At 41.2% G+C, this 19,371-nt stretch overlaps 1 protein-coding gene and 1 long non-coding RNA gene across 5 annotated transcripts in view; one reads left to right on the forward strand and one right to left on the reverse strand.

Annotated features, from left to right (window-relative positions):
• The window catches only part of RIPOR2 (RHO family interacting cell polarization regulator 2), a 220,819-nt gene that overhangs the window by 80,902 nt on the left and 120,546 nt on the right, over positions 1–19,371 (forward strand). The window lies entirely within an intron of this gene.
• LOC121499536 overlaps positions 1–19,371 on the reverse strand; it is a 51,568-nt gene that overhangs the window by 3,673 nt on the left and 28,524 nt on the right. Inside the window, exon 1 of one of the 2 annotated variants that reach the window (XR_005990167.1) lies at positions 12,807–13,387. The exons of the other annotated variant lie outside the window; for it this stretch is intronic. This is a non-coding gene — a long non-coding RNA (uncharacterized LOC121499536). Of the gene's footprint in view, positions 1–12,806; positions 13,388–19,371 lie in introns of those variants that run through there. 2 annotated transcript variants of the gene reach the window in all.

Here is a 19,371-nt window from a genome sequence, read left to right on the forward strand (position 1 = left end):
GCAGACTACCCACCCAGTCAAAAGCAGCACTGGACAGCCACTGGCTTCCCCCATGACACATTGTCACAGCACAATTTAGTGTGTAAAAAAAACACAGCATGCAGGCAGTTGGCTCCAATGGGGAGAGGAAGGGGCTCACTGGAGCATGCTCAGAGCCATCTTTCAGATACACCCATCAGCTAAGATACTCTTCATCCAGTGAGGAGTCTAGGTGAAGGAGTAATGAGGACAGGAGCATTCCTCTGATGCCTGGAAGTATAAAGCCAAGAGATTCCCCACACAACAGCCTCTGTCTTGGGACTTCTGAGTGGCTCAGCGGTTGGGCGTCTGCCTTCAGCTCAGGTCATGATCCCAGATCCGGGGATCAAGTCCTCCAGCCCGCTTCTCCCTCTGCCTGTGCCTCTGCCTCTCTCTGTGTCTCTCATGAATAAACAAATAAAATCTTAAAAAAAAAAAAAAACACCCAGCCTCTATCTTCACCCATTGGGCTTAACCATTATGTCCATGGTCAACCAGAAGTGAGGTCGTCCTCTCAGGGAGAAAAGTCAACACCCTATTAGAGCAATCTATCCCATTCTCCCATTACCAACCACTTTCCTGAGCAGATCCTCCTAGGGCTCTCATGGGAAGCCTAGGTTTTGCTCTGGAATTAATCACAATAGTACATTAATTAAACGAACCCCAAGGCCACCTATTATGGGTTGAATTTTGTCCCCTTGAAAAGATCTGTTGGAGTCCTAACATACAGCCTCAGATCAAGTCCCAAGTCCCAGTTGGAAATGTGACTGTATTATTGTAAATGTGATTCGTGAAGTTAAAATGAGGCCACTGGCGAATAGGGTGAGCCTATCATGCAATATGCCTGGCATCCTTTAAGAAGGCACAGAGACTTGGAGAATGTAGGGGAAGACACAGGCAGAAATTAGAGTGATGTGTCTACAAGACAAGGTATACCAAAGCCTGACAGCTGTCACCAGCAGCAAGGAAGAGACAAGGAGCAGAGTCCTCAGATGGAACCAACCCTGCTGACACCTCCATTTTAAGCTTCTAACCCCTTGCACCATGAGAGAATAACTTTCTGTTGTTTAGAGCCACCCAGTTTGTGGTCCTTTGTTTCCGGCAGCCCTAGGAAATGAACATACCGCCCAATGCCCAAGATCAAAAGTTTACTCTTCCTCAACCCAAATTATGGGCTGATACATTCTCAGTGTGCCTCATCAAGCATCAAAGAAAAATGCTTCATGAAGGCATTGGTCATCCTCCTCAGGAATGATAATTTCAACAGTGAAATTCTGAAAAATCTTTAATTTCCTCTTTCCAAGTACTTATTCTTTTCCCCCAGATGTTAAAATAAGAACTCAATGAATTACAAAATATTTAAGAAAAAGATACTTTGCAGAAACACAGGGGTGTTTAAGTTGGCTCTCAGAAAGTTTCTTTTAAGTTTCATTTTACATTTAAGCAAATTTGTGTGTGTGTGCTATGGGGAATAAATACTGGATATCAATATTGTGCTAAATTAATTTTGAACTGTGTCAGCATCCATCCATCCTTAGACCATTTTTGATCCAGGTATATATGCAAACTCTGTTTTGCTCAACTCAACATTAGTATATGCATTTGTACATATTACTGCACCACACTGTAATAACCATAGTTATTAGTTAGGGTTCCATAGCACTTTCCTGTAAAAAATAGTTTATCCATCCTCTGCTCTTTGGGCATTGAAATATGTTTCCATCTTTGTCTGCTATAAATAACACATATTTGTATTTTTAAATTCTCTTAGAATATTTCCGTAGGTGGACAGCCCATGTGGCTCAGCGGTTTAGCATCGCCTTTAGTCCAGGGCATGATCTTGAGACCCAGGATCAAGTCCCATGTCAGGCTCCCTGCGTGGAGACTGCTTCTCTCTCTGCATGTGTCTCTGCTGCTCTCTCTGTGTGAGTGTCTCTCATAAGTAAATAAATAAAATCTTTAATAAAAAAAGAATATTTCCATAGGTAATTTTCCAAAAAATATTATTGGGTGAAACTATTAATAGCATATTTCATATTTCCAGGGTTCTATTAAAAAGACTTATGCAGTTGACCATACCACAATGTTATCAGAGGGATTTAAGTATTTTTAAAGTTTCATTTGGCAAATGTATAATACCAAACATTATGTACTTCTTTATAAACTTTGAAAACATTTTTTTGGATTTTATTTAAATTCAAGTTAGTTAACATATGATGTATTATTAGCTTCAGGGGTAGAAAAAAATTTAAAAATTGGCATTATAGGGATGCCTGGGTGGATCAATGGTTGAGCATCTGCCTTCAGCTCAGCACATAATCCCAGGGTCCTGGGATCAAGTCCTGCATTGGACTTCCTGCAGAAAGCCTGCTTTTCCCTCTGCCTGTGTCTCTGCCTCTCTCTGTGTGTCTCATGAATAAATAAATAAAATCTTTTTTTTTTTTAATTGGCATTATTAGGGCACCCAGCTGGCTCAGTCAGTGGAACATGTAACTTTTGATCTAGAGTTTGTGAGTTTGAGCCCCACATTGGGCATAGAGAATTACTTAAAAAAAAAAAAAAAAACCCTTGGCATTATAACCAAATAACCTATGCAGCTAAACTACATTTGTTTCCTGCCCCAGCACAAGAGTAACTTCTCCCATATAAAGTCCTTGGTAAATTCTTAGCTGTTTTTTGGGGGCTTTCACTTTACTCGTACAGCTAACATTCACCAAATAGTTCCTCTGTCACAAACTCTGAAACAGTAGGACTTGAGAGAAGACTGGCTATTTTAAAAATGAGCAAAAGATAAAAGGATGGTATGATCTGGTGTCAGAAAAGATACCCAGCTAAATCCAACTCAAGCAAAACCTACTGAGTCTTCCAGTAAAAAAAAGAAGAAAAAGATTATGGATTTAGTCTTCTTTTTTCTTTCTTTCTTCCTTTTGCAGGGGTAATTTTGGGGGGGGGGGGAAGGAAAGTATAAAGAACAAATTTTAACTTATGCATGCCAAGTCAGCTCAGTTGGGAAATTTTTCAACAGACAGTTCTGGCACAACTGGATATCCACATCAAAAGAATGATTTTGAGCCTCTTCTTTATATCACATGCAAAAACTAACTCAAAACGGATTATAGCCTAAATGTAAGACCTAAAACTATAAAATTTTTAGCAAAAAGCATAGGAGCAAATCCTAACTTTAGGTTAGGCATTGGCTTCTCATGAAGCATAAGTAACAAAAAATAAATAAATAAATTGAATATTATCAATTTTAAATTTTGTGTATCAAAAGTTGTCATTAAGAAAGCATAACCCACAGAATGGGAGAAAATATTGGCAAATCACCTATCTGTCAAGGGGCTTGTATCCACAATACATAAAGACCTCTTACAAAGATAAATAACCCAGTTAAAAATGAGTAAAGAATTTGTAGAGACATTTACCCAAAGAAGATATGTAAATGGCTAATGAGCACATGAAAAACTGTTCAACATCATTAATATCAGAGAAATGCAAGCAAAGACTACAATAAGATACTAATTCCCACCTGCCAGAATGGCTAAAGTAAAAAAGACAGTAGCAAATGTTGAAGAGAATGTGAAAACATTAAGACCCTCACACATTGGTGGTGGGAATGTAAAATAGTGCACAATGGCTTTGGAAAACACATGCCTATGCAAAAAACCTGTATATGAGTGTTCATGGAAGCTTCATGCTTAAGAGCCAAAAAGTGGAAAAAGCCTAAACAACACATGGTATATCCATACAATGGGATGTTATTCACCCATTGAAAGAAATGAAGTGCAGTCACATGCTTTAACAAGGATGGACCTTGAAAACATTATGCTAAGTGAAAGAAGCAAGCCACAAAAGACTATATTATGACATCATTTATGCGAAATGTCCAGAATAGACAAATCCAGAGACAGAAAGCAGATTAATGGTTGCCTGGAGGTGATGGTGAGGGGGTGAGGTAGGGAAACTGGGATAGGGAGTGACTACTAGTGGGTACAGAGTTTCTTTTTGAGTATTGAAAATGTTCTAAAGTTAGATTGTGGTAAATAACTATACAACTCAGAATATACTAAAAACCACTGACCTGAACACACTGACCTGGTGAATTTTAGAGTATATGAAATATATCTCAGTTAAGCTGCAAAAAAATTATTGTGCCTAATCCCACCACTGGAGATAATACTCTTAACATCAGCCATATTTATAAACTTTGCAGCCCTCCCTCAATGAGGGTTTAGGGAGTGCTAAAGGGAGAAATCATGGGAATATAATGATAGACCAGAGGCAAGTTATCTTTTCTTCTCTGCATATCAGATCTAGTCGATTTATTATCCATGTTTTCATCACAGCCATAAGATGAAGACTTATTGGCTAAGTCAAGAGCCAGGTCATAAGCACTGACTCCCCTCCTCTTCACCATTCTGATCAAACTCCTCCGAGGGAACACCTGAGTCCACTTGTTTCTCTCCATCCTATTTCAACTGCTCTGAAGGCAACATCACTTCTCACTGAGATTGTTGCAAGAGCCCCTCCAACACTTTGTCCTGCCCACCCCCTTGTGACCTTGATACCCATGTCCCACGTGGCAGCTAGAATAATTTCTCTCCTGTTTAAAACCCTTCAGTGATTCCTGTTACATTTAGATTACAGTTAACATTCCTTCAAGTGACTCACAAGACAATGGGCTCACTAGTGGCTCTTCTTGTGTCTAAGACTTCACACCTCCCACCCACCCTACCCCACCCTCCATTCCTGCCACACTTCATTCCTTTCAGCTTCTAGGAGATAACATTCTCTCCTTCTCTCTTCTCTAGGCCTTTGTATTACTGCTTTCTCCAGCTTAAATATTCTTACCCCCACACTCCTAGTTCCTTTCACCAGCCTACTGCTCTTCATTCTTCAGGAATCATTTGGGCACCACTCCCTACAAAATTCTTCCCTGAGTGTCATGAGCACTTGTCCAACAAGTGCTCTTGCTAAGAGCTCCCACAGAACCCTGTATCTAACATTTATTGCATTAAACTGGAATTGCCTACCAAATCTCCCCAGCTCTCCACTTATCTGCTAAGAGGCTTTGGGCAAGTTACTTGACCTCTCCATGCTTCATTTTCTCACATGAAACATGGAGATAAAAACAGCATCTACCTGACAGACTTGCTATGAGGATTAACTGAGATAATATTTGTACTTCACTAAAAGCAGTGCCCAGCACATCATAAGTATGACATAAGTATTTTGTAAAAGTATCATATACATCTATAGACTATAAGCCCCAGTAGAGACTTTTTAAAATCTTATTCATTATTGCATCCCCTATAAATGTTGTTAAGTGAACAACTACATCAATTAACCAAGCAAAAGTATAAGTAACTCAAAGCTAGCTCATATTTTCAAGACACAGGGGAAAAAGTGGATACAAAATGAAACAAGTTTCTAAAGAAAGCAAGAGAAGAGAGAAGCCAAAACAAAGGCAACAGCTTAAAATTAGTGGAGAAAGGATAGGTAATTCAATAAGTAAAACTTAGATCATTGGTTAACTATTTGGAAAAAGCTGAAGGGAGAATCCATTCATAGCATGAAAGTAATTCCCTATGCAACTATTAATTGGAAAAGAAAATCTTAAAAGAACCATGAGAAAACAAAATTCAGTATTTGGGCAGCCCGGGTGGCTCAGTGGTTTAGCGCCGCCTTCAGCCCAGGGCATGATCCTGGAGACCCAGGAGACCCAGGATCGAGTCCCACGTCGGGCTCCCTGCATGGAGCCTGCTTCTTCTTCTGCCTGTGTCTCTGCCTCTCTCTCTCTCAATCTCTCTCTGTCTCTTTAAAAAAACAAAATTCAGTATTTGAGGTATGGTAGGTCATTATAAGCATGACACAGAGAGTAATATTTATCAACATGGAAAGATGTTCACTCTAAGTTGAGAATTTTATAGCTGAGTTGTTAGCATCCAGCCTCTGGAGGCAGCCTGCCATGGTCCATATCCCAATTCTACTACTTACTGTTAAGTAACTTTGGACAGATTACCTACCGTCTTTTGGTCTCAATCCCCTTCATCTGGAAAATGGAGATTATCATCACAATAGCAACCACACAGGTGTTATGAGGATTAAATGGGGTTAATATTTGTATATCAAAAATGATATAGAATGATGCCTGGCTGAGCCTATTTTTATTAGATGGATTTATATAAAATTATGTTAGGTGGTCATACCTCAGAGGTGGGATTATAGGTATCTAGGTTTTTCTTCCTTTTAACTGTATCTTCCAATTATTCTACAATAGTACACTCCGCTTTTAAGATAAGAAAAAAAAAAAACTATGAAAGTGATTCTTAACTTACAAAAATTATTTTAAAGTCTTATTGTAATTGTAGAATATTTACCATGGGGAGCCTGGATGGCTCAGTTGGTTAAGGGGCTGATTCTTGATTGCAGCTCAGGTCATGATCTCAAGGGTCATAAGATCAAGGCCTGTGTTGGGCTCTATGCCGGGCATGGAGCCTGCTTGAGATTCTTTCTCCCCTTCACCCTCTGCCCCTCTTGCCATCCCCCCAATTAAAAAAAAAAAAAAAAGAAGGGTAGCTGTCATGCAAAAAATATTCATGATCTATTGTAAGAGGAAAGGGAGATGCATGAAACAGTATAACAGAATAATTTCCAGTGTATAAAAAATACTTAATGTACACATACATATAATCATGCATGGAAAAAACAAAGAATTTACAATGTTAGCAGTTACTGTCTATTTAAAATCTTTTAAAGTCTTGTCAAATGATATATGACTTTATTTTCTCCATTGTGTGTTTTCTTATATTTCTAAATTTTTCAATAAGGATATGATTACCTGTGAAGCCAGAAAAAAATGTGAATTATTTTTTGTTTTAAAGAAATAGCATGGACCTTGGTCAGAGTAAAAGGTGGATTCTCATCTGAAGCAGAGGGAAGAAAGGATGGGTACAGATTTAGAGGTGGAAGGGAAGGAAGAGTTGGGGAGGAAGAATTTCCTCTGCCCTTTGAGGTCCTTCCAGGTGGATTAAGAATCAAAATGACATGAGACAAATTAACAGGAGAAAATCAAATTTAATACCATATGTACGGAGAATGCACACAGATATGGAAATTCCAAAAACAGCCAATAAAGCTTATATGAGCTAAAAAGAGGGGTAATGTTCTGAGGATAGCAAGGGGGAGAAGGACTGTTAGCAAGAAGATGAGGTGTTTGGAAAACACAGGTGCCCTGTTATGTACAGAAGTTTCTTAGGTAGAGAGGAATCTTTGTTAATAGCTCTCTTCTCTGGAACGCAGACAATTGAGAAAGAGGTAAAGAGATTTTTCTGAATCTGCTGGGTTAGGATTGCTTTTAACTTAAAATAATATTCATGCGAAAGTGGCCCATCTCAAGTTAGCCTGCCCTTGGTCCCTACAGAAGTCAAAAAATTACATATGGTGGTCTGTATTTTCTCTGAAGTGGGAGGTAAGCTACAGAGAGAATGATTTCAGCTACAACATAGTTGTGGGGAATGAAAATTGAGGGCTAATTGAGTTGGGTTAAAAAAAAATCTGAGTCAGGCTGAAAAAAACCTAACTTAATAACAGTGTAACAGCCTTCTGCACCCCCCTCCCACCACTGAGTACTCAGAAGGACAGGTCAGGAGTCAGATTCCCCCAAGGCTGATGAAAGGGTCAAAGGACATACATCATGCCTAGCAGAAGGTCTAGAGGTTAAACACCAAAATATTAATAGCAGTTATTTCTGGCTCTTTGAATTATGGTTGGATTTTTTTCTTTCTTTCTTTAACTTACTCGCCTTTTTTTTTTGCAATTGGCAGATATTGTTCATTGATTAACTTTTTAACAGTAAAATATATGAAATTATTAAACCATGCAAGCAAATCTCTAAAAGTTAATCCTCCTTCCAAAATTTATCATCTAGCTTAGATCTCAGGTTCTGCATATACAAACAAAATTATCATCTGACAATACCTCTTGTTAATATTTTGACCAACATCTTTTTCTCTTAGCACATATACACATATGTGGCAGAGTCTGTCCCCTAAGATCTTCTCTACAAGTCAGAATACAAACAGTCATAACTCTTTCTGTTTTTTTAGGCTTTATCCATTTGTCTGAGATAGAGAGCAAGGGAGAGCATGACTGACAGGATAGGGAGAAGGAGAAGCCGGCTCCCCACTGAGCAGGGAGCCCATCATGGGGCTTGATCCCAGGACCCTGAGATCATGACCTGAGCCAAAGGCAGATGCTCAACAGACTAAACCACCCAAGTGCCCCCAAATGGTCATAACTCTTAATTCTTTTTTTTTCTTTTTTTTTTCCTTTGCTATTTGTTCAAGTCCACATATGCCACATTGGGAGAGCCTCCCTCAAATTCTTGCCAGCCACCAAATAAATCTGTGTCCAAAAAAATCTTAGTGGCTTTCTCATTTCAAAGGGCATAAGTTTTGTTGTTGATTTCCAGGAACTATGGAACTTGGAAAATGTTAATAATCCAATGTCTGCTATTCATTTTGTTGCTATTAGATGTCAGAAGACTGAGCCTGCACAGTTTGACAGGTGTGACTCTGTTGCACCGAGCAGTCTTTGTTCAGCCCAGTCCCACCGGCCCTTCTGGGATACTTGGGCTTAAGCTCCCAAGTTAGAGTTGACCCTTTTGCAGTCAGCATCCCGCCAAGGATGACAGTTGTCCTAGGGTGTCTGGGTCTGAAAACACTGACTACAAAGAAAAACTGTTTTTGACTTGGAAAGGGCCACATGCTGAGCTCAAACCAACCTTGCTCTGTGTTCTTAGGTGCTTGTGTTAGTCCAAGTCACCACCTTGTCCTCTGGGTGACATTATTTTGAAGGGTTTCCAAAATAATTCTTGTTTTTGTCTTTTTTGTTTTAGAGAGAGAGAGAGAGCATGCACACACGTGAGTGGGGAGGGGCTGCATAAGAAGAGAGAATCTTAAGTAGGCTCCAATGTAGAGCCTGATACATATCATGACCTATGCCAAAATCAAGAGTCAGATGCTTAACTGACTGATCCACCCAGGCACCCAACTTCCCTGCTAATTCTATGACCAGCACTTTCCCTATTGCACTATCACATCAATTGGAGGACTACTGCTTATTTACATATGTATATGTCTTATTTGTAGGTAAAACATTTTCATAAAGCAGACAGCATACATTATTTGTCTCTGTCCAAGGGTGTGCTGGAACCAACTCATATCTGCTCACAAAAGCCATTTGTTAAATTTTCAGAAATGTTGTGAGCTGATTGTTAAAACAGCCAATATCTAAAGTTAAAATCTATGAATGTACAGTTAAATAAATCATACTGACAGCAAACTTAATAATACTCAGAACTAGTCACTTCCAAATTACCACATTTAACAAATTATCTGTGTACTTGAGGTTCCTGACATCTATTATACCTGTGAGTTGGAAACACTGTATAATTGTATGCTCCTGAGTATCTTTTCCCAATTTTGTGTTCAGTGATTTAATGTTGGTAGCTTGAAATCAGCTGTGGTAGACAGGGGTATTTGCACTATGAAAATTAACAAACTGGTGGTTTAACATTTACTGGTTTGGCACTGATGTCTGTATTCTCAGCAGCTAGAATGACAAGGTGCCCAATAAATGGTGGGTAGGCGGAAGGATGGATAAATGGATGGATAGATGGATAGTCAGGTGGATAGATGGATGAGGATGGATGGATGGATGGATAGATAATTGGATGGATGGATGGATGGATGGAAGGATGGGTGGACAGACAGAAGATGAGAGAGAATAATGGAATAGAGGGGAGTGGTGTAGGCTTAGAGACAGGAATAGTAGCCACGAGAGAATGTTGGCTAGGTGGGGTATTAGGGTTCTGCCTTTACTCTACATAGCCTACCCAGACAACAACCTCAATTGTTCTATTTCCTTCTTTCATAGGTTTCTCATGTTGTGTTCTCACATGTTGTGCAAAAGAGTGCAACATAGTACAGAAAATGTGGTCACCCCATTTCTGAATTGTATGTTGCTTCATCACATTTCAAAAGTCCTAGATTTTGCATTCTGGTTCATTCCACTGGAGATAGTGGTGTAGCAACACACAGTGCAGAATACAGGAAGGCCCAAGTTTACCATTCACTACATATTGACACTAGCTCCAGAGGAAGGTAAGCAAGGGTGGAGTCCTTCTGTGGCAAGGTTTTCTTTACCACAAGTTCCGTTCCCATACACCATCTTACTCCAGGGAGTATAAAGAAAAGAGAACTAAATATTACTACTAACACTGTGTTCTGTGTACTTGGGCTTAGTGAAAATCATCCAAGAAGCCAGGTCTGAACTTCTTTTTCTCATCTAATCTTCATAATGTCCTCTCCCATGAAATCTCCCTTATACCAGGTTTAAGTGTTTCTCTTAAGTCTTTTATATAGTTTTCTTTTAGTGCATTAAAAAAAAGGAGAGAAATTAGAGAAAGTGCTAGGAGTGGAAGCCTGGGACAAAGTGACGGAGAAACATTTATTATTGTTATAAACACCTTGTTTTGGAATTCCTTACTAAACAGCTTTCAAGGGGATTCTCTGATGAAGTCTTACCTATATCAATAAAATTTGAGGCCCCTCACATTCTGGTTGTTGGCATCTTGTAGGCACACCTATTCAATTGTAAATCTTACGAATTAGATGATTTACATGAGAAAATGTCTATTTGTCTATCTCTCCCGGGCCTGGGGTCTGCCTACTTGGAAAACAACACAAGCCCTTCCTAAACCGTAAACCACTGTCAGGGTTAGCGGTTTTTCCACCCATAAGTAGGAGATGGGAGAAAGCTTATAGGGCGAAACAGTACTCCTAACCTCCTAACACCCCAGGTCCAGTGAAGACCCATGCTCTCTCCGGTTATATTCCCCTACTTCCATGCTGATAGGAACCTTCTACAGCCTCTGATCATCTAGGAGAGGAGAGATCACTGCAGGGACTCAGTTACTCATTCATTTAGAAAAGTCTATGCAGCACTGGTTCCCATCAGACCTGAAACAAATATGCAAAGATCATGCCTGACCTTTGCCTTCAAACAGAGCTCAATGTTGAGTAGGAGAGACAGGCTGAAAAGCTACAAAATATGACCTAGATCTTGCAGCTTTGAGTTGTATGCCTGGACTGTGTTCTGGGAGGCTGCCGAGTTCATAGAAAATAAGAGATTTGAAAGATTAGTGCCAGTGCAGCAAACCCTCCTCACCCAGTCCTTTGCCCCTTTGCCTGTTAGATATCTGCACTTTGGGGCTTTTTTTATTTTTAACATGAATACATTTTCCTTTCATTTATCTGGAGCGCTTCAGTCATCCACATAAGAACCTCCCTGGCACGATTTCCACAATCTTGACTCACCTGCTCTTGCAAAGCGCTTGCTCCAGCGACTCAGCCACATCTCAAATGTCCTACTCCTGCTTATCTAGTGTTTTCGCCCTTCATCCCCTCATCAGGAAAATTAGGACAATCACACTGCCCTTCCTTTCTTACCTCAGAAGGATCTCTGAAGAACAAGTGGCACACATTCCCAAATCTCTTTGGAGAAATGTGTCTTTGTTGACATTAATATTCTCATGGTGAAGTAAACCATGAGATCCTAGGTGGGTGCAAGAGCCAATGCAGGACCCAGACCTTCCTGAGGTGAAGGAGGGAGGGAGGAGGAAAAGAAAAGGAACCTTGCTTTAAAGACTGGTATCACCAAGTCTCTCACCTCACAGAGTTCTCTGGTCCAAAGAGGAACTGAACAGAATTATTGCTGTAAGCTAAAATCTATAATCAATATTGGTTATTTTTGCCTAACTTTTATTAGGAGTTGTCCAGTGAGAGAAACACTGGCAGGTGCTATTCCAGGAACTTGGGGAGCTCTGCTCAGCACCAGGGACATTTCTACGCTCTATAAATAACTGCCCACCCCATGGGTGTGGCGAGCAGCTGGTGCATTTGCTGGTTTTACATGAGGTCACATGGTGGTAGAGGAGCAAGGGCAGAGCCTAACCTGCCCCTTCCCCTCTCAGCTCCCTCTATCCCTCCATCCACCCACACACAACATTTGATACCTCCCCATTTCTGTACTTCGTTAAAACACTGGATGCAATTTTATAAGAAAATAACTCCTCTATTATTCTGACATATGTCCAGCCGTACCCCCTGCCCTTTCCACCCTGGGGCCTTTCCATGAAGGAAAAGGGAAAAATCCTGCCCTCCTGAATTCTTGCTATCCAGCTTCTGCGGTCTGGGTGCCTGTCACTTCCTGGTGGTTAGTGATACTCCTGCCCCATCATCACCACAGGCTTCCATGATATTGGGAGATGGGAAGTCGACCTGTATGGTGCATTTGCCTTCTGCCAAGTCCATGCTGGAAGAGGCCCACCTACCACTCACCTTCACTTACCCCTGCCCCATTTCCTCCAAATTTGCTAGTTTATTTACAGGCTGAGCTGAGAGTCCCCAGAAAGCCAGCCAGAGCCAAGCATTCCACAAAACGTGACCTCAGGCCACCCTAAGAAACACAGAGACACCTCCAGGCCAAGGGCTGGGCACAATCGCTCCCTGCATGCCCCCTGCCTTCCCCCCATACCCTAATGCCAGACCTGTGAGGATTAGGGTTTGCAACTCTTGAGTGCCCCCAGGAACGAAGAGAGTCTCTAAAATCCACAGTAGAAACAACTTTTAAAGCTTTTAACCTCAGGACAGTTTCACGAGGTTTGAGTTGGGGGGGGGGGGGGTGATGCTGGTTTTTTGGAGGTTTGGTGGCTTTCTGCTCACCTCCACCTGAAGCTGCAGGACGGTTTTCTTCTGGTTTTCTTTCCTCCTCCCCGGTGGCCCCAACACACTCTGGTCTGCCCCCTTGTTTATGAGTCGTGGTCCCCAGGTTCGCTGGGCTGTGGTCTCCGAGAGGATGGGCGGCACTCGGCAGCTCGCTGCCACACCAGATAGAGTTCCAGGAAAGGAAAGGAACGCCTTGTTTTGAGGAGGTAAGGAGGATGGCCTGATACGGGTGTGCAGAGATGAAACAAAGATTGTTTTTCACACCCTCAGCTGACAGAGATCAGAGCGTGAGGAAGCAGAGGGAAGGGGAACCCTGGGGCCTCAAAGTCAAGACCCATGGCTAGTAAGAGTCTCTCCAGGGGCAACCTGAACTCACACTTCAAGGGGGAGATTTTTCTTTCTTTCTTTCTTCTTTTGAAGTATGCGGACTGCTTCATAATTACAAGCTCCCAGGCACAATCACAGGAGAAAGAAGCGGGGTGAGCTCCTCCTCCTTGGCCTTCTCCACACCTGCTAGCTTTGCCTTTATTTTGCATTCATTCATTCATTCATTCACTTAAATTCAATTTGCCAACATATAGTATAACAACCCACTTTGTGTTTATGCTCCTTGGTCTTTTCCTTCCTCTCTCTCTCCTCTTTCTGCCCTTCCTTCACTCCCTCTCCCCCTCCTTCCTTCCCTTCCCCCTTCTCTCCTCCTCCCTCCTTCCCCCTCTCCTGTGGCTACTCTCCTCTCTCTTCTCATAGAGGGAAGAGAAGAAAACATTGTTCCCTTTTTCACCGCCGTTCACACTGCACACTGGATGACAAAAAGTCAGAGTTGAATCATCCTCTTTCTTCACCAGCTTGGTGGAGTGTGCTCTGGCCACACTTTTCAGGGAAGAAGGCAGCTTTTGCCACTCTGGTTCTTCAGAGGTAAAAGCTTAAATACCACAGTTGTTAATGATAGGCTGGGAATACTGGAGAGCCAGAGTCAGAGAAAGATGGCACATTAAGCCCTCTGGGGCAGGATTGGGACCTAACTCAGTGCATAGAACACATGCATTGTCTTTTTTTTTTTTTTACTCTAGGTTCTTGTTTTCACTGATCGTCTTTGTTGCAATTTATACTTCCAAACAAAGGAGGAAGGAGCCTGCTGGAAAAGGAAGGAGGACTGGAGATCTCTTAGTCTAGAATTCTCCATTTGTTCCATCCAAATGGGCTCCATGCAGGGAGGTCTCCCTAGGTGCCAGACAAAGCAGGTTGGAAGCTCATCCAAGGTGGGCTGGGAACCTGGGGATGAGAGTTTCAGCATGTTAAGGGCTTGTCCAGGGCTCATCTCTACCCTGCAGTGTTCAAACAGCACCCAGAGCCGAGTTTCTGAATTTCCTGGAGGGCTGAAATTTCAAATCTAGGAATGTCTCTGGATATTCTCCCATGGAACCCTACAACATAGACAAGACAAGCAGTAAACCCCCTAACATCACACACACACACAAAAAAAAAAACCTCAGATGCAGCCTGGTTGTTTTTTCCTTACAAAAGAAAAACATCCTGCCCTTCCCTCATGGTTTTTTTTTTTTTCTCTTTCTGTTAACAAGCCCTCTTACTCAACCATAGACCACCAACAGTTAAAACCAAAAGCAGATAAGACCAATGCTCTAATTAAAATCCATTGTGCTTATTTCTTATCACACCTTCTTGAGGCATGAATAAAGGTGTTTTGCATGTTGTTAAATTGAACACCAATAAAAATTAATTATTAAAAAAATAAAAAATAAATAAAGCTGTTTTGCAATGACTGGGATATTGCCAACCACCAGAGCCAGACCAGAAAAACCCTGCTAGCAACAAAATGCCTAGAAGGCCACACCCCACCTGTCCCCTTCTCTGCCCATGATCATGCGCTGAACACATATGGATCCCTACCCTTGACTACATGCTCTGTGTCTGTTCTCTTGCACATATCCCTATATGTTGCACACACAGCCTCTCCCTATAAGACTCTAAGTATCTGTCTTGCTGGCAGAGAAGTTGGTTATTAAGGCTTAAGTCAGCCAACTCCCTCAGCTGCTGGTACCTGAAATTAATCTCTTCCATTCTCTTTTCCAAACCCTCCACTGAGTTATTGAGTTTTTATACAAGTTTTTCTGAGTTTGTTCTGCAACAGTGTTGGCAAACCTAGCCAGGAGCTATGCTTTAGATTTGTCAGCCCCCTTGGGATTCCCTGGGAAGGAACTGTTGGCCAGGGCAGAGGATCAGGGCTCACCCGTTTCATTTCCTGAGTTAGTGGCTGTGATAGATGGATCGGTAACACTTCCTATCTTTTTTTTTTTTTTTTTGGAACGGAGTCATTGAGAAGTCTTTTTTTACCCAAGTTATTTTTCTGTCCTCTGTGAAATCAGAAGTCACTGAGACATATATATTAAAAAGAAGCCATGGTGGGAAGAGTTTTCAAAAACATTTGGCCCAAATCAGAACATAACAAATCCCAAATTTCAAATCCTTCTTTTTGTTGCCATCCCCACAAAGAAGAAATATTGAGGCTAAGAAGAAACAGGTCAGGAGAAAAACAGGTCACAACGCACAGAGCTAGTACATGCAAAGGGATGGAGATACCAGGGCTTCCCTCTGCCATATCCAGCCACCATGGGCCCCCAACTGCCAAATGCTTTTCCAGGGTCCCCTGATCCTGGTCCCTGGTCTATAGGGCCTGCTCTGATCCTGCTCTGCTTAATGCAGGGTCTGCATCATTGGTCTTTAACTGTCTAGGTTTCTGAAACCCAAAGTAAATTTTGGAAAACTATGTACCCTTGCATACATTTTTTGTGATAAGTTTTAAAATTTACAAAGAATATATGATATAAATATAATATATATATCTCCATCAGCCACATAAAAAAAGTAAATGATTATATTTTTTGAGATTTGGAAATGTTTTATATTTTTCCTTTTGCTTGCTGAATTCATATTTCCATTTTGTTGCCCCCATCCCAGTGGAATTTTATCCTTATTGTTAAGGCAACTTTTCAGATAAATTGTCAACGTTTCATTTTATACTTGTCACAAGAGAAACACCCCTGAGAGAGCTACCATAACTTATACTCTGTAAGTAGTAAGATATTTAATAGAGGAAAGAAAAGGTATTTAGATGATCATTAATATATTAGGATCTGTTTTTAAAGACTTTCTAGTGTAAGATCATTAGGCTCACTCTAAGACTGTAAGTTAGGCAGATAGGTTCAATCACATCACAGAAGGTGATACCAATTCCACTACACCAAAGTTTTACTTTGGCCCAAGAGTGGGACAATTTCTCTTCTTCTAATGTAATGTATTTTTGTATTCAAAAGTATTTTTCGATCATCCTATCACAATTCTGGTTGAGATTATAACTCTGGTTGAGATAGAGGGTACGGGCCAGGGACTGAGTCTTGAAGTTGTGTTTGTATAGTTAGACAAGCTATTGATAAAGATTGTGTTTTAATTTGGGACAGTTTGAAGAGAGAGGACTGAACTTCAGATTATTATTCCATTTTGCACAAATTCAATAGCTTCAGACAAAGGGCTGATGTAGCAAAGCTAGGATTGAAATTCAATTCTAGTCAAATCCCAGAACCAGTGCCTTTTATGCCATTTAAAAAGTTACTAGTTGCGGGTTAACTATTCCTAGCAGTCAGACTCTTAGCCCAAGGCTATTCCTTGTAAACCATACCCAGTGTGAGTCTTGCCAGAGAGACCATTTTTGCTGGCCTCTTCTCCCTCCTTCCAGAGCAGAGTGAGCAGATGCAGTCACTGGGCAATTATCCTCATTGTCCTGAGTCCTACTGAAGAGAACCAGCCAGGGCTTCTACAGGCTTCCCAGCATCTGCCATAAATGGCCCCAATTGTATTCCTTCAACTGAGAGATACACCTAAAATTGGGGGATGTGTGTAGGAAGAGTTCCAAAGCCTCTGGGTTGTCATCCTGCAAGTTGGGTATCTCCTCTGGGCAACCTGAGAACAAGAACATCATGAAAAGTCATGTTCCTGGGGCACCAGGACCGAATGGTGGTTCATTCGGTTAAACGTCTACCTTCAGCTCAGGTCATGATCTCAGGGTTCTGGGATTGAGCCCCACATCAGGTTCCCTGCTAGGTGAGGAGCCTGCTTCTGCTTCTCCCTCTGCTACTCCCTTTGCTTGTGCTCTCTCATTCTATCAATAAATAAATAAAATCTTTAAAAGCAAAAAAAAGGTGCTCCATTAATCCCAGCTCCTTGGTCATGGCATTTAGCAGTTAGATGCATTTTAAATGCATTTTTACAGGCAAAGGTACCCACAGATGAGATTATTTCTGGCTCTGTGGGTTTTTTTCACCTTCTTTTTCTTTTTTGATTCCAGCCACTCCTCACAGTTTCAGTTCCTCTCTCCTACTTGGTTCTCCTTTCTGTTTATGGACATTTTACCCCTAATTATTTCAGATTCGTTTCCCTGCTCTGAATTTTTTTATCTAAAAATCAAAAACATTTTCTATAGAGCCTGGGAAATTCTCCAGAAGTAGAGACAGAGAAAGGACTGTGAAGCTCATCCTCTATTGGAAGGAAAGCCCACCTTGGACAATGCCATGACCCCACTAGTATAGTTTCCTCCTTTAAGCACTTCACAGATGGAAATATCTTTTTCAAAAGAGTGAGCCCAGTGTTTAAAATTAATAAATAAACAGTGGATCATTATAAACTAAACTATCATATCACAAAATAATAATATTGTGTTGGGTTTTATATGTTCAGCACAATATTTGCCCAGTCACTTATACATTTACTTAAATGTTAATCACTGTGCTAGAAATATAGTAGACATTTACAATTGTTTTTCAAATGGATAGATGGATGGATGAGTAATGGAATGAATGAATGAATGAACGAATGAATGACCACAGGAGCCAGTGAGTAAAGTTCCTCAAAGCATGGACTAGGACTTGCATGTCTTTGAAATATGAACACCTAAGATAGCACAAAATGTGTACCAACTATTCAGAGTAGTACAAAAGCTTTGCCAAGTTCCTGTGCCTTTGACCTTGATGAGGTTCTATTGTTAGACTTAGCCCAGATTGCCACAGTCTTTGCAGGAAATACTTGGCTCATACTGGCCCATCCTTACTTTTGTTCTCTACCCCAGATCCGATAATCAGAGCTGTTTGCCTCAGTCACTAAAAAAGGAAGGGAGTCACTGAACGGAACCCTTTGGTTCCGTTCCACACTCCCTTCTTAGGAGTTTGTCAAACTACTCCCTATAACCCACACCCCTTTAACTCCCCCTCACTGGCTGCCTTGCTGTGTGCACGGAGTTTCCCTAGCCTTGGTCTTTGTATTCTAGTGCAGATTTGAAGAGGCTTGGAATAGGCCACCCAAAAATATGCCATGTTGGCATTAGGGTTATTTTTGGCTGATGGCAATTGAGGAACAGCAGACACAGGAGAGCTCTCTGCCCTCTCTCTCCCTGCCTAAAAGCAGGGCAAGCATTCCCCTTTTGCAAAGGTTTGTTCTCTCCCACCATGAGGAGAAGAATGACTCTTCATCACTGAAACCACTGTTTTCTTATCTTCAGAGACAGTGAGATGAGTGCACATAACAGATGTTAAACAGTCTTTATTGATCACAAACATCCTAGTCCCCTCCCCCAATTTTACCACCTCTAGAAGCCCAGACTTTCCCTTTTTTTGTGCATAGTCTCAAGATCCACAGCTTATTGCTCTTCGTTAAAATGAGTCAACCACTTTTCTAGAATTTTGACTTCTTTTCTGCGAAGCCCCTCTGCATGTAGAAATGTTAATAAAATGTGTACGCCCTTCCTCCTGTTAATCTGTCTTGTGTCCATTTAAGTCACAGGTCCCGGTTAAAGACCTAAAAGGATAGAGGAAAAGGGTTTTTTTTTCCTCCCCTATAGATTCTAGGATAAAGTCCCAAGTAAAGATTTTTGCCCTCTTATATTCAATTCACACTTGAGCTTTCTGCTATTCATTTCATCATTGTTACTCATTTTAAAAATGCAAATTGATCAATGACTTTCTGGCAATGTCCTAGGAGACTAGAGATACAAAGCTTAAGGAGAAACATACTCTGCCCTTGAGGAGGGAAGGGCAGGGGTGAAATGGGTACACAGATAGGTGGACCTAGGGAGTAGGACAAGCATTTCCACCTGGGATGTCAGAGAAGGCTTCGTGAAGGTAGTAGCCCTTAGATCAAGCTCTGAAAGATGAGTGGATGTATCCTAAGTTGGGAAGACAAAGAGAGGGAAGGGAGCCTTGGAAGGAAAGGTTTGGAGTATTTATAGCAGGGGAGCTGCAAATAGCTCTGCTCTGCCTTGTGTTTTACACGTATGAGAGACATGTAATATGCTGAGGGTAAAGCTGGAGCTTGAGTCAGATCTTGGCTCCACCACGGGATGCATGAGCCTGGGTGGGTCATTTTACTTCTTGGGCCTGAAAGTAAAATGAAGATAATAATACCAATTTCACAGGGCTGGGGTGAGAATTAAATGAATCAATGTACTTAGAACTATGCCTGGCATTATAGAAGTGTTAGCTGTTGATTATATATTTTC

Source organism: Vulpes lagopus, chromosome 10 (genome assembly GCF_018345385.1).
Source record: "Vulpes lagopus strain Blue_001 chromosome 10, ASM1834538v1, whole genome shotgun sequence".
Classification (NCBI taxonomy): Eukaryota; Metazoa; Chordata; class Mammalia; order Carnivora; family Canidae; genus Vulpes; species Vulpes lagopus.